Source organism: Danio aesculapii, chromosome 6 (assembly GCF_903798145.1).
Source record: "Danio aesculapii chromosome 6, fDanAes4.1, whole genome shotgun sequence".
Lineage (NCBI taxonomy): Eukaryota > Metazoa > Chordata > Actinopteri > Cypriniformes > Danionidae > Danio > Danio aesculapii.
In genome coordinates this window covers 32,529,565-32,545,871 of record NC_079440.1, presented here as the reverse complement: position 1 = coordinate 32,545,871, position 16,307 = coordinate 32,529,565, and the positions used below count along the sequence as shown (strand labels likewise).

At 35.4% G+C, this 16,307-nt stretch overlaps 1 protein-coding gene across 1 annotated transcript in view; it reads left to right on the top strand.

Annotated features, from left to right (window-relative positions):
* The first annotated feature begins 639 nt into the window (after positions 1-639).
* The window catches only part of lrrc7 (leucine rich repeat containing 7), a 191,457-nt gene continuing 175,789 nt past the window's right edge, over positions 640-16,307 (top strand). The window contains exon 1 of the mRNA XM_056459998.1: positions 640-876. The gene's annotated coding sequence lies outside the window, so the exon portion shown is untranslated. The remainder of the gene's footprint in view (positions 877-16,307) is intronic.

Below are 16,307 nucleotides of genomic sequence, written 5' to 3'. Positions count from 1 at the left end.
GAACTTGAACAGTGGGATGGAGGGGAAAGGAAGTAAAAGGATAAACAGTGAACTGGTAGATAGGTTGATTAGGCATCCTGCCATGATGCCATGAGAGTGGGGGTACCATCTCTGTAATATTTTGGTAGAGTGAATGGATTCCCCGATTCAACCTAGGAGGGAAGAGAGGGTTATAGGATTGTTAATGGGAAGCAAGGAAGTAGAGAGTGGAAGGGTGAGTTTGAGAGAACGAGAAGAACAGTGCTAGAGGGCTGGTCTGCCTTAAAAAAAGGTTTAGGGAGTAGGTGATTGGTTAAGCAGACAAAGTGAGGCATGGTTCTGCTGCCAAACCTTTGTTAACATGTTAACTCTATTAAAAGTCACCTTTTTAAACTTTTCAACTTCAAAAAATATTTGAAGGATAGATGAAAGTCCCATAATGCAATGCAAAAATTCAAGATTCACAAATAGTTAAACTACAGACATATTGTTTACAGTGTGTTTACCTCTGCTTTGACACATTCTGCATTGTATAACATTCTACAGAAATAAATGTGACTGGTTGTGAGTAGTGTACAGGACAGGAAAAATAACAATATGTGTATGTCCTCTGTGTTTGCAGGTGCATCTGGAAACGAGAGGCAGCCTCTTTCGGTCAGTGCGTCAGGACTGAAAGTGTAGCATGGGCCATATAACAGGATATGCCATCAGAGTCTAGCGGCTGGCAGGATTTGGACAGGAGGCTGAAGATGAGGAAAACATGAGTGTCTGCACACAAATGAACTGGGTGGCTGTCTATACCCACCAGTGATAATCTACACAAGTCCTGCCTGCACTGGGAGTCTCTACAGAGAGCGGCCAATACAATCCACAAAAGGTCATCCTGTTTCTACTTCGGTAAGTGTGGAAAACAGCACAATCATTATAATAAAAGAACAACTATTGAAAATCACCCTGCTGGTACAGGTCTGTATGTGCTTTTTCGTAAAGGTAATGTTCTTTGTTCTTTTTCAAATCGTTTCGTTGGTTGGTTTGGTTATAAAAAGGATTTGAATGAGATTGAAGGAAATAGCATATTAAGAGGGATGCAGTGAAGCTGTTCTGTGCCTGTTACTGTTGCCGTTCCTGCACAAGTTATGGCCACTGTCATGACAGTCCAAATGGCTCCATAATTTCCTGTGGTTGTAGAGGTCTATTGAAAGGTTGAGTGGACTTCTGTAATGGGCTCACTGAGCTTTATTGCAGTCTGGATGTGAGACAAATAATGCCATCATTTAACTTCTGGCCTTGCCTTATGATCGAGGTTGGTAATAGATGGAAACACATGTCCAACTGTTTCGATTTGGGGGCTGTAGAGTATTGAGTTTAGTAGCTGGAGACAAAAGGGGGATGAGGCTAGAAATTAATACTCTGGATTTTCTCCACACTGTCTGTAATAAAGGTATAAACCTGTCAATGCGGAGATAAGTTTGAAAATGGACACTTTTGTATACTTAGCAGGTCCAAATTTGAATCTTTGGAGTATTGTGAGGTACATATTTTACATCTTACTTACTAATTTGTATCTTTATGATCCAGATGTTGACTTGGTACATGCAAAAGTGCACATTTTAAAAAAAGATTTGTACCTTTCTCTCTGAGATTGCAGGAAGCTGCTCTTCCATAGGATTAAAATTAAATAAATGGAATTGGATTTGATTTTGCAGTGTAGTTTAACATGGTACTGGTTCATTTCATCATTTTGTTAGTTTCATTTTAAATACTATGTTGGATACAAGAGCAGTTGTATGTTGTACATTTAGTTTTAAGGTAAAACAGGGTGAGGTTTCTAATAAACAGGCAGTTTATTCATAATAATAAATAGGGATGTGACGAGATCTTGGGCTACGAGATCTCGTGAGATTAAATTTCGATGAGATTTCTCAGTGAGGTGAGAAGTTGTCTTGTGAGTTGTGATGTTATGATGGTGCGTGAGGGTGAATTTAGCACTGAAGATTGGAGGCAAGATTGGATTTGAACTGCACATCAACTGCTTTTCACACCCGTGCGTCACTCATTTGCTTGGGCAGATGTGACCAATTTTTTTTACTGGAGTTCAAAGGTTGCCGCATCCAAAAGTAGAGGCTGCTAACTGTTGCTACACAAATTAACATTGGTTTATAACCATGCGATGGAATAGCACTTTAGATATGCTTAAAGTCATAATCGTCATAAACACAAATTAAATTAAGACATGTGGAGGATTCCTATTTTAGTCACATTATTGACGTGTAGTACAGGCATGTAAATGCCGTAATCAAACTATTACCGTTGTCTAGAATTTTAGCCGCATTTTGGATATTTCGTGCACACACGACTCTTTGACACTATTCTCTGCACCTATTGAGTCAGTAAAGGACCACAGACACACACATCTCCTCCGAGTGCGCACACACACAGTGAACTCCAGGAGACAAGCACACATGACATCGGCATCATCATCATAATCATCGAACACGCGTTAAATAGTTACATTTGTGGAAAGGAGTTCAATTTCTCATGTGAAACTGTCATATGTTGCAGTGCCCTCTTTTGGACACTTGAGGGCACTAGCTTGTTTTGTAGTTTAACTTCATTTCCTACAATCCTTTGCACTTCTGATTGTATTCTGTTTCAGCTGTTTCTTGTTCGTTAATTTAGCTCTGTCTTTATAAACCCTTTTGTCTTGTGTTTTAGTTGCCTTAGGATTTTGTTAGCCCCTCATGCCTGGTATGTTTGTTTGGTTATCTAGTTTTGTACTTGCTTATTCTTGGATTCTTGTTTGTTTGTTTTTTGTTAACATTCCTACCCTGTTTTTGTAGTCGCCTATTTTGGGACTTTTTGTTAGTTCTTTTGTCTGGTCTCAGTTCTAGATTTTTGTATCTTGTTTGTAGTTACTGTGCAAGATTAGGAACCCTTTTGTTTTTGTCAAAATAAATTGCTGCACTTGGATTTTTGTGTTTTGTGACTCCACCACGTGACAGAAACTGTACAGTGGAGAAGCCAGTCAGTAAAGTTTATAGCAAATATAAATATATAATATATATAAAATATTTATTAATATATATATATATATATATATATATATATATATATATATATATATATATATATATATATATATATATATATATATATATATATATATATATATATATATATATATATATATATAATATTTAGCAGTGTCTGCATGTTCTTTATGGCATAGAATTAATTAAAATACAAGTATATTACCATTCAGTTGATTTCAAAAAGCACCCAAATAGTTTAGCATTTTGTGATTTCTTTTTCAGTTAAATAAAATACTTTCCATTCATATATTTCATCATTGAAGATTTCTTAAATAAAGTGTAAAAATTGTGTCTTGTCTCGTGAACCAAATTTCATATCTCGTCTCATATAGTGGTGTAAGCTTCCTGTCACACCTCTAATAATAAATGATTAGGCCACGATTCTTTTTACATTAATAACTTAAGACCAACTCACACCAAGAATGATAATGAGTTGCTGAGAGAAACTATATTTGCATCCACATCAGTGAGTGATAATTGCCAGTTTTTGCTGTTTTTGTTGCATTGACGTGGCTTTAACCAGCAAGAGCTAATTTAGCTATCAGTCAGTCCAATGAAATATAAACAAGTAGTCAATTTGTAAAAGCATCTATAAAGGAGATAAGACAATGATAGCGAAACTATCTTTGCATACCCGAGATACACTGGTGTTTTAAGTTGCAGTTTTTGCTAATATTTCAGTAAAAGCACATAAGAATCATGTGTGTGTCAAATGAGCTTTATGAGTTAAAATCACTTGTGATAGAGACATGAAACAACAATTAGTGTGAGCTTGACATGTGATTTTAACCCTTTATAGGGCATTTATTAAAAAACTTATAGTAATAACTAATTCATAATGAGCATTACTCAAGGTTATTATTATATATATTATATTGTAATCAATGTAAAATAAGTCATTAAATATGGTTCATTGCGTAATAAAGGGTTAAAATGTGAAGCTCATTTGATGCAATGCATCATTCATGTGGTTTATATAAGGCTAGCCTTTCATAATGATCTCCTCTAATTAATATTTATCAAAATGATCTCATCCACACTAGTCTACACCTCAAAATTTATTCATGTTCATTCTGTGGGTAACGTTTTTAAACATCTTTGGTATCGTTTATAATAAATATAAAAAATTATTCTGAAAGTGATGATATGATTGCTTTATATTAAAGTTTTTATGCTTCTTTATGCTGAGAACAGTTTTTAAAACCGTATCCTTATTATGATTATGGTCATAGTTTATTGTTATCATTCCAACAAAATTGTTGCTTTGTTTCGTTCTCGTTAGACACTGTAAAAACAATCAGTCATTTTACTTGAAGGAGTAGTTCACCTAAAACTAAAATTCTGTCATCATTTACTCACCCTTTACTTGTTCATAATCAATTTGTCAAACACAAAAGAAGTTATTTTAAATAAAGCTGGAAACCTGTAATCATTGACGCAAATAGTATTCTTTTTTTTCCAACTATGAAAGTCAATGGTTACAGGTTTTCAGCTTTTTTCAAAAACCTTCATTTGTGTTTAACAGAAGAAAGAAACTGATAAAGTTTTAAATTGTTTTTAGTAAAGTCAACTAATCGCTTTTTACATTGTAGTCATTGTCTGAACTCTCTTATATTTTAATGTTGACAAAGACTTTAGAACTGATATGTTTATCTTCATAGTTATCCTTGGTGTAAAGAGGCTTTTGCAAATGGCCAATATTACAATTCTGTAATAATAATAATAATAATAATAATAATAATAATAATAATAATAATAATAATAATAATAATAATAATGATAATGATAATAATGATAAATTGGTTACACATTTTACACTGTTTTGGTGGTCCCCTTTATGCCAAGTTTAGACTACACAATATTTTAGTGTGTTGTGATAGTCACTGTTTCAGGCAAATTTGCCTCTGAAATGATTGTCATGTCATTTATTATAAACATGCCACGTCACATTGATTACTGACCAATCATTGTTTGCTGTCTTTAATGATATTTGATATCGTTGACAAGGCAGAACTATGACTGATTTCCAGAAACAAGACCGTTGTGTGTCTTTACAAAAGCTCTGGAAACCTTTCACCCATTTAATAATACTGTACCTGTCATGATCTCCAGCGATCCATTCCTGACAGATCGCTGGTGAACTACAGATGTGTTAAGGAACCACAAATCCTGTCATGCACCACACACACACACCTGTTTCGGGTACTCTGATGTTTACATGCACACAGCTGTAGCGCTTCATTGACTGATTACATGGACTACTTATCCACCACACAAACACTTGTTCAGTACGGAGTTGTTAATGTTGACATGTGTTGAGGTAATGTTAGTACGCTTGTCCTGATGTTTCTTTGTTTTTTCCTGCTTGTAATTTTGACCACAGCCTTGTTATATCATTGATCCTGTTCAGTCGCCTATTTTGACCATTGCCCGTTTTTGACTACGTTCCTGGATTGTCCCTTTTGTACTATAGCCTCACCTGTTTTTGATCTTGTTTGCCTACACGATTAATCTTATTAAACTGCAATTGGATCCTTACCTCTGTTGTCCTTCGTCTTGATCCCCGCATGTTACACCCAACAGGACCAATACAATTGTCTCCCTACCATGTTTAGAACTATGTACAAGCTTCTGTGTTCTCATTGGCCCACATTACAGATGTGATGAAATTAAACATGAAATTAAACCTTCTAGTTATATCTGCTGGGATATTTTGAAGCATCCTCATTTGGCCTTTCCTAACCACCCAAACCTCTCGGTGCAGATGTATTTTTGTGTTTGAGTCTCTGTCTACTCATATGGATCAAATTGGGTGTGAGTGATGTACACGAGAGAGCTTCGCTGTGAGAGGCTCAGGAACACTTCTTGCTCTCAGCTATTCTGCCAGGTGCTCTCATTAGCACCTTCTCTTCTGCTGCTTTAGTGGAGGAGTGGAGAGATGTCAAGCTAGAATTAAGTCATACTTTCCTTTTTGACACACATTCTTCTAAATCCTTGAGAGACTATGCTCTGAATGTTTTCACTAAGTCATGTACTGCTTTAACATTTATCGTCTTACACTACTTTTTCTTATGGCTATAATGGTCTAAAACACTCTACTTTATTCATCGATCAGGTCAAGGTTTCCACCTTTTCTTAATTCAGTTCATTCAGAGTGTGTATGTTTGGTGCAAATGTCCATTTAGGCTTTAATGCACAGTTAGAAAATGTGATTTAAACATGATTTTTGCTGAATTAAAAGCTTTTTTGTTATCTTGCTGTGCATTCAGCATCATTTTACATTTTTTAAATAAGATTGATTAACACTATAACTACTGAGACAGTCATTTTTACAATTTTTTATTGCTATAAATACATTTAAATTATAAAATAATACCCATATAATAATAATACCCTGACTTTTCCTAAATGTGTGTATATTTAATTTAATTTTATTTTATTTTATTTTATTTTATTTTATTTTATTTTATTTTATTTTATTTTATTCATTTTTTTCGGCTTAGTCCCTTTATTAATCTGAGGTCGCCACAGCGGAATGAACCGCCAACTTATCCAGCATATATTTTATGCAGCGGATGCCCTTCCAGCTGCAACCCATCACTGGGAAACATCCATACACACTCAATCACACACATACACTACGGACAATTTAACTTACCCAATTTACTTATAGCGCATGTCTTTGGACTTGTGGGGGAAACCGGAGCACCCAGAGGAAACCCACGCCAACACCGGGAGAACATGCAAACTCCACACAGAAATGCCAACTGACCCAGCCGAGGCTTGAACAAGCGACCTTCTTGCTGTGAGGAGGCCTCGCTACCCACCGCACCACCTATATATTATTAGTAAATACAAATATTTGTATACAAAAGCGTAATGAGTATTTCAACCCAGGCTAATTGGAAATACAAACCCAGGGCTATTTTTTTGTGTACTACAGTACATTGCTTCGGCAACATTTGCTTACAGATTGTGTTGACAAATCCACCAGAGGCCGCTGTCTACATTTTTGAGAATCTGAAACATGTTACTGAGCTACGCCTTCTCATATGTGCCATTTATGTGTTCTTCTCGTGTGTGTTTGTGAGAAGCTAGGACTTGTTGTGCGTAATATATTACCTCGCAATCGACTGACTCTTTCCTAGTCCCAAACGATAGTGTTTTTAAAAACAAACTAGAAGTGAAGAGAGCATTGCAGCTGTGAACTTTTACCATGATTTCACATGACTTTTTTGCTTTTACTTGAGTTTTGAAATTATCCTTCTCCAAGCTTGATCCCAGTCGGCTCTGCATCCAACCCAGGCTCATTATTGATACGTACCCCTGTATACATTTCTGGACAGCGCAAAATACATCCCGGGAGGTACTTTTTAAAAGTTTTTGTTTTCACGAATCCACCAGAGGCTGCTGTGTACGCTTTTTCAGATCTCAAGTTTCCCTTGTGAGTGAGATTTGCACCTGCTGTTCTCGCATAAATCCACCAGAGCCCGCTGTCAACTGACTGACTGACCACCCGATCCCCCCACTCTCCTCCTTCCCTAAACCAACCGATAGTGTTTTCAAAAGCAATAATTGTCTCGATCACCTGCTTCCCTAAACCCAACCAACTGTGTTTTCAAAAGCCATTCAGTAAAAAAAAAAAACCTCACAACTGCCTGATTTTTACCACATTTTCAGATCTTACCACAGATCTTATTTATTTATTTATTTTTTTTTAATTTTTGCCTTTTGTTTTAGTTTTACCTGTTTTCTGCAACCGCTCTTCACCAGACTCTAGCTCCGTCGTCACGGTCAACTCCTCTTTGCATATCAAGTCTGCTGACGTATGTGGCGAGCTACAGGGCAAACTTGTAACAGCGTAAAAGCCGTCCACAGGGAGGTAAGTGGTCACCTGGTGGCCGTCGATGGCATCATACTGCCCCGTAGCATTCGTTTTAAAGACAAAATGCAGCCAGAAGTAGCTCTGACTACATAATTTGCGCTCTCCAGAAATTATACTGTATAAACAGTCAAAACGACAGATATGGCCATTCAAATAGCTATATGGTAGTTCCAATGTTAAGAATCATGTACAATAATTTGGCAGATATGAGGTCATTGAACTATCCTGTAAGTTTCAGAACTCAAAGCTTTTTTATTAGCGCAAAAATAATTTCTATTGAAGCCAACCTGCCAAACAACAGGGTGTGAATGTGCCATTTTATTACTTGATAATGTGTGTAAACTCCGCCAGCACAGGGGAAGATTAACACCTGCTTCTGCTTTCTTTGTTCCGCTCACTGATTCATGTATGGACTTTGTAGTAGGTTAATAGTGAGAGGAGCAAACGCAGGTCTATTCAGAAACCAAATGGAAAAAAACTGTCAAAAAACATTGCTTTCTTTCTGATGCTAACCTTATGAAGAATGGATGTCAATAAGAGCTTGCTCTTTAAAAAAAAAAAAAAAACTTAAGAGTTGTGTTGTTTCAACTCATTTTAAATAAGTAAACAAGCAGCATAAATCATTTTTAGTGCAGTCAAACTGTCACATTTTTTGCTATAGAATTGTATAATTGTAGTATAATTGCATCTGTGCTGATATACTGTTGAGGCGTATTAATATTCATGTCGTATTGCTTATGTAAATCAGAACAATATCCTACTGCGGTAGAAACACCCATTGTTTTGGCTATTTCAGATGTTGGCTGTTTATCAGGGGAAAAACAGAAGCGTAGAAGGTTTATCTCTACCAAATGAGGATTTCCTCTTGTTCTTGCCCTTTTGGCCATTGTACCGGTGAAAAATTACACTGTCGAAGTTCCAAAGTGTAGATTATTGGTGGGATAACTGTAAAAGCAATGAGTTAGCGGGAACAGCTCCCTGGAGATTGAAATTGCAAAGAAAAAGTCATGCAAGCAGTCAAATTCCCACCCACTCTGAGTCTTCAATATGATCCAGTCAAACTTCAGACATTAAGGTTAGGAGCTTTGTCACTATTGGCTGCCAATCAGCCTACAGTAGTTACGTCATGCATTAATGCTGCTGCTGAAATGAATATGAAGCTCTTTATATAGTATTTTGGCATTTGGTTCAAGCTGTCCAAATTAGGGAGAAGCAAACATAGACACTCTCTCAGTCTCATTCTTAAAAATATGTACTATTTAACCTACATATGGTTTATTCTCAACACATAGTTAACAGATAGAAATGTGCTTTCAGTGGGGAACTATTAATCTCCAAAAAACAATAAACCGGCAACATTCAAGAAATGTTGAGAAGCCAAGATTATATTGTATACATATTAGGGCTGGTAATTTAATGTGCGACTAATTAACATGAAAAAGAATGTGGTCAAATATTTATCAGATGCGTTTCACACAATTCAAATGTGCTCAATGTCATGTATACCTTATGATATTGGATATTTTTGTGTTATATTTATGTTTTGACATACAAAATACAGGATCCAGCCAGGAATATTGGAAATTCTTGCCTCAGCCTACATTGTTGTGCATCAAATACATTAGAAAATATGTTTCATTTTACGTTTTAGATCTACTAGAGGGCGCTGTGTACATTTTTGCGAATCTGAAATATGTTACTTAGGATTGTTTTGTTGTACATTTCAGATACACATCCTTTTTCACACCTCCAAAAGAAAGCAGGGATTATTAGATCATCTAGACAAGTGAATCACTGAACTAATTAACACAGGCTCAATCTGAAAACGTAGCCCTATGTACATTTCTGGAGTTCACGCATTATCTATATGGCTGCGTTTCATATTTTAAACAAACGCTACCGGGCAGTGTGATGATGTTCTTAACCTTGCTTACTAGCTGACCGCTTACCTCCGTAAGGATGACTTTTCTACTGTTACCAGTTTGTCCAACAGCTCGACATGTATGTTGGCAGACTTAAGACGCAGAGCAGAGTTGGCCGCGACAACCGGAATTCTTTTAGTTTTAATTTTTTATTTCAATTGGTTCAGTTTAGGGAAGGGGGAGTGTGGGGGGATCGGTTGGTTGGTCAGTCAGTAAGTCAGTCAGTCGACAGCAGCCTCTGGTGGATTTACACAAGGACAGCAGGTGCAAATGGGATTCGCGAGAGAAATTTGAGATCTGAAAAGCATACACAGCAGCCTCTGGTTGATTCGCAAAAACAAAAACTGCAAAAAAAAAAATATAATAATAATAAAATAATTTATTATTTATTACTTATTTTGCCCTCTCCAGAAATGTATATAGGGGTACGTAATCAGAATGAGCCTGGGTTGTTTAAATCGAAAAATCATCAATAATCCTTGGTCTCATTTTTGGGTGAGATGATAATGGTAATCTGATTCAATGATATATGCTGAACTAGGCTAAACAGACCAGTCCTAAGCTAAACAGCTAAATAGATTCAAAAATGGTAAAACTGAACAGTTTAACTTTAGGGGGGAAAAGTGGAGTGGTCCTTTAACACATTTTAGTTTTAGTGTCTATAATTTTGTGCTATGTGTCTCAAACACACTGGTGTAATTTTCTTTGTAGAACTAGAGGTCATATTATTAGGAATGTTAGAAATATGTGACTAATTTTAAGCTTGTTATTCATTAAACAATTAAACATGCTGAATCAGATTTGCTATTAAACATTAATTAACATCATCACTAATCATATTCAAAATCACATAAGAAACTTTTACTTTCTTACTACAATTGAATTCATTCAATTATTCATTCATTCATTTTCCTTCAGCTTAGTCCCTCATTTATCAGGGGTCACCACAGCGGAATGAACCGCCAACTTATCCAGCTTGTGTTTTACACAGCGGATGCCCTTCCAGCTGCAACCCAGTACAGGGAAACTTACTACAATTTTGTGGTCTTAAATTTTTTCACAGACATTTAAACTTGGATTTGTAAAATTTATTTTTCCTCTCGGTTACAGTGATTTTAAATAAACATATATTAAAACAGTTCTACAGACAGACGATAAACGAACATTTCAATGATGATAACATTTCAGAAATGATATTCTTTTGTTTGTAAAACAGCTTGTTTTTCTGCATGAATAGCACTCGGAGCTGTGGCTAAATGTGCTTCAGCTTTTATTTTTAGTCTCCCTGTGTGTGGGTCTAATTCTACTGCCTGGAGTATTGCAGTGTGCTTTGTATGAAACTATGCTATTATGATGATCCTGTATATTTATTTCATGCACCACATATGGAATACAGTTGAAGTCTAAATTATTAGCCCCCCTGTTTATTTTTTTCCCCAATTTCTGTTTAGCGGAAAGAAGATTGTTTTACAACGTATTACTAAACATAATAGTTTTAATAACTCATTTTTAATAACTGATTTATTTTATCTTTGCCATGATGACAGTAAATAATATTTGACTAGATATTTTTCAAGACACTTCTATACAGCTTAAAGTGACATTTAAAGGCTTAACTAGGTTAATTAGGTTAACTAGGCAGGTTAGGGTAATTAGGTAAGGTATTGTTTAACGATGGTTTGTTCTGTAGACTATCGAAAAAAAATATATAGCATAAAGGGGCTAATAATTTTGACCTTAAAATTGTTCATAAAAAATTGTAATAATGCTTTTACTCTAGCCGGAATAAAACAAATAAGACTTTCTCCAGAAGAAAAAATATTATCAGACATACTGTGAAAATTTCCTTGCTCTGTAAAACATAATTTAGGAAATATTTAAAAAACAAAAAAAATAAAAATTCAAAGGGGGGCTAATAATTCTGACTTCAACTGTATAAGCATTCTTGAAGCATTTAACTTACAGCTTACAGACATGTTTGTAGAATAGTGTTCAGCAAGAAATTGTCACATTTTCAAGAAAACTTATAGTATGTTTCGTCATGTATAAATATGTGATATATTGATACCAATTAAGCTTTTATTATTATTAGCAAGACTGGCTTGAAAAAAAAAAACAACAACGCTAAATCGTGCAACAATGATCCATTCCAGAAATTCCATAAGTTTCAATCCATAAATCAAAAGCTGTTAAAAAAATAGTGAAATAATGAGGGAAAAATGTGCTATTTTCATACCTAATTATACTATTAGAATTGTAATGTAACAGTAATGTAATAGTGTAAAAGTAATGTAATAGGATTAAATAATTTGAAGCAGTACTGGAAAATAAATTTAAAAATGGTAACTCGGTTTGTACAGATACAAATGTCTCAAGTCTACTGTTTGTCCTTTACAAATACCATGGAAACCATAAAGCAAGGCTTCTTTTTCCCATGATATTGACTTGCTACATACCTTTGATACCTATCATGATCTACAAATGTAAATGTTTACAGATGGTACTTCTTTGTTAATAACATTCTTTTAGATACATTTACTGTGAAATGTGCATTTTAACTAAGGTCAAAGTTAATTATTCATGTTATTAAGTGAATCAAATATACAGTTAATATTATATGTGCAACACAAGGGTGACATGGTGGCTCAGTGGTTAGCACTGTCACCTCACAGCAAGAAGGACGCTGGTTCGAGCCCCGGCTGGGTTAGTTAGCGTTTCTGTGTGGAGTTTGCATGTTCTGCCTGTGTTAGCATGGGTTTTCTCTTGGTGCTCTGGTTTCCCCCACAAGTCCAAAGACATAGAATTGGGTAAGCTAAATTGTCCATAGTGTGTGTCTGAGAATGTGAGTGTATGGGTGTTTCCCAGTGTTGGGTTGGAGCTGTAAGGGCATCCGCTGTGTTAAACATATGCAGGATAAGTTGGCGGTTCATTCTGTTGTGGCGACCCCCAATGAATAAAGGGACTAAGCCGAAAGAAAATAAATGAATGAATGTGCAGCACAACAACATATGCTGTTAACACTGTAGAAGTCTCAAAATATTCTGGAAGTACTTCTGTAAGTTAAGCCGGTTAAATTTGCATAGCCATTGTCAGTTACACTGTATAAATGGTTGGAAATGTGAATAATTGGGTTATATTACCTTTGCACTCCTATTATTTTCAATCAGGGGTTATAATTCTCCAAAAATTTAGTCTGGAGCCCTGTTTCACATATTAATTTCTTATGAACATATAGTATTAATTAAAAATAGGATTAGTTATGATTTGACATTAAAAGCGCAGCATGTCTGATCTTCAATGAATTGTTTAGTCTTTCAAGATTCATGTATAAAATCATTCATTAATGATAATCTGTGCATTAGTTCAGAAGGAGTGAAACAATTATGAATTATTTCTTATATTGGTTGTGGTTAAATGTTAATGGCATCGTGAAGATTTACATTTACATCTTTAAAACATTTCGTAAAACGTCTTCTTAAAACAGTTTATTTTAGAATTGTTTTTATCTGATTATTCATTTTACATAGTCTTACATTGTTTTCAAAGATTGTATTTTATTTGTAGGGGAGAGCGGGGCACAAAGTAACACTTTTTGGTTTTGGCCAAATAATGAACAAAGTAATAGGGTTAGACAAACCTTTTATTTTGTACCAACAACACACAAGCCTCTCCTACATGAGCACTGAAGTTATGATCGCCGGACCTACGGTTTCTGTGCAGTATTGCCAAAAGTGCCAGGAGTAAAAATGTTCACAAATAAAAAATAAAACAAAAAGACACTGTGGGCCAAAACACAGTTTTTTGTCACCCTGTCAATTTTCATACTTTTTTGGTCTAATGAACAGAAAACATCCAAAATACAATTTAAAATGTTTATTTTGTTGTACTTTAGAGTTATTCCCAGAATCAGCTTTGTAAAAACCTTGCCTTTAAACAAAACAAAACAAAACAAAACAAAACAAAACAAAACAAAACAAAACAAAACAAAACAAAACAAAACAAAACAAAACAAAACAAAACAAAACAAAACAAAACAAAACAAAACAAAACAAAACAAAACAAAACAAAACAAAACAAAAAGTGCCAGGAGTAAAAATGTTACTATTTACCCCACCTGCGGGGGAAGTTGTAACAGTCAGAGGGTTAGTTGTAACACATGTTTAAAAAGGAAGATTTTAGACAATTATTTAAATTTAGTTTACTTTAAATAGCTATTTCCTCAGTATATTAAATATGAAATTGCAATTAGAAAGACAAATAGAATTTCGTCGTAAAGCTGTTTTACAGTTTGCACAAGTATGTTTTATGTAGTGTGTATTTATGTAATTTAGGTACAACAAAATATCGATTTTTCAAATTCAATCAAAAAATTACAATCAAAATAAAAAAAATTAATAGTAATTGATTAGCAGGTTTATATTTCCGATCTCTTCTCATAGTTCAAAAGACAAGCTATTGGGTTTCTTTTGAAAACTGCTTCACAACATCGTGAAAACTGACCGTATCACATCTCATTCAAATAATCGCTCGAGGATTTGCATGACCTGGATTTGCATGAAGTTTCAGAATGAAAGCATGCATGTAAACTGATTGGAAAATGTTGAGAGGTCAGCCTAAATTCCGTTCAGTCGTATTTCCAAAATGACTGAGCGTTAAGAGGGCTGGCAGAGATGAAGATGCCGTTGAGTCATGCTAATAGATGAGACGCGCAGATCTCCCTCCACGGCCTTATGTAGATCAGTGGGACTAGTTGCCATGGCAACAGCGGCAGATGGAGCCGAGCTACACCTCAGCAGTGTGGAGATGGAGGAGAAAGAGCCTGGAGTCCCTGAAGAGAAACACTAGTTCCTGCAGTCGCCTCCTTCTTCCTCTCAGACACCCACTCTCCACACTCGCAGGCCTCACACTGGCTCACATTCACTGCTGAGTGACACCTTCTTCTGATGTTTGCTTTTAAAGTTCGATCAGATTCACAAATAAAAAGACACTGTGGGCCAAAACACAATTTTTTGTGCACCTGTCAATTTTCATACTTTTTTGGTCTAATGAACAGAAAACATCCAAAATACAATTTAAAATGTTTATTTTGTTGTACTTTAGAGTTATTCCCAGAATCCGCTTTGTAAAAACCTTGCCTTTAATACGACTTTAATATAATTTTTTATTTATTTATTTATTTTTGTCCACAAAACGTTTGTGGTTCTTGATGATCAGCCAACTGGGAAATTATGTTGACAAACAAAACAAAACAAAACAAAACAAAACAAAACAAAACAAAACAAAACAAAACAAAACAAAACAAAACAAAACAAAACAAAACAAAACAAAACAAAACAAAACAAAACAAAACAAAACAATGTGGCATGGTTGTTGGTGCCAGATGGGCTGGTCTGGGTATTTCAGAAACCGCTGATCTACTGGGATTTTCACGCACAACCATCTCTAGGGTTTACAGAGAATGGTCTGAAAAAGAGAAAATATCCAGTAAGTGGCAGTTCTGTGGGCGCAAATGCCTTGTTGATGCCAGAGGTCAGAGGAGAATGGCCAGACTGGTTCGAGGTGATAGAAAGGCAACAGTAACTAAAATAACCACTCGTTACAACCGATGTATACAGAAGAGCATCTCTGAACGCACAACATGTCCAACCTTGAGGCAGATGGGCTACAACAGTAGAAGACCACCAGGTGCCACTCCTGTCAGCTAAGAACAGGAAACAGAGGCTACAATTCGCACAGGCTCACCATAATTGGACAATAGAAGATTGGAAAAACATTGCCTGGTCTGATGAGTCTTGATTTCTGCTGCGACATTCAGATGGTAGGGTCAGAATTTTGTGTCAACAACATGAAAACACAGATTCATCCTGTTTTGTATCAACGGTTCAGGCTGATAGAGGTGGTGTAATGGTGTGGGGAATATTTTCTTGGCACACTTTGGGCTCATTAGTACCAATTGAACATCGTGTCAATGCCACATCCTATCTGAGTATAGTTGCTGACCAGATTCACATCATGGATGTGCAGCTGACAAATCTGCAGCAATTGCATCATGCTATGATGTTAATATGGACCAAAATCTCAGAGGAATATTTCCAGTACCTTGTTGAATCTATGCCATGAAGGATTACAGCAGTTCTGAAGGCAAAGGAGGGTCCAATCTGGTACTAGTAAGGTGTACCTAATAAAGTGGTCAGTGAGTGTATATACTTTTATTATTTCACCCTACTTTTTCTTTTAGACATTTATTTTACACTTCAATACAATAGTTTATACGTTTTTGCTTTATTTTTTAATAAAACTTTCCCACTGAAACTTATTAAATAATTTCAAAATACGTTTGTTGTAAAAAAATAAATAATATTGTAATAAATATTTTTAAATGTTTCAGATTTAGAGCAAAAAAACACTGTTTCCTGCTTTAATTAAAAA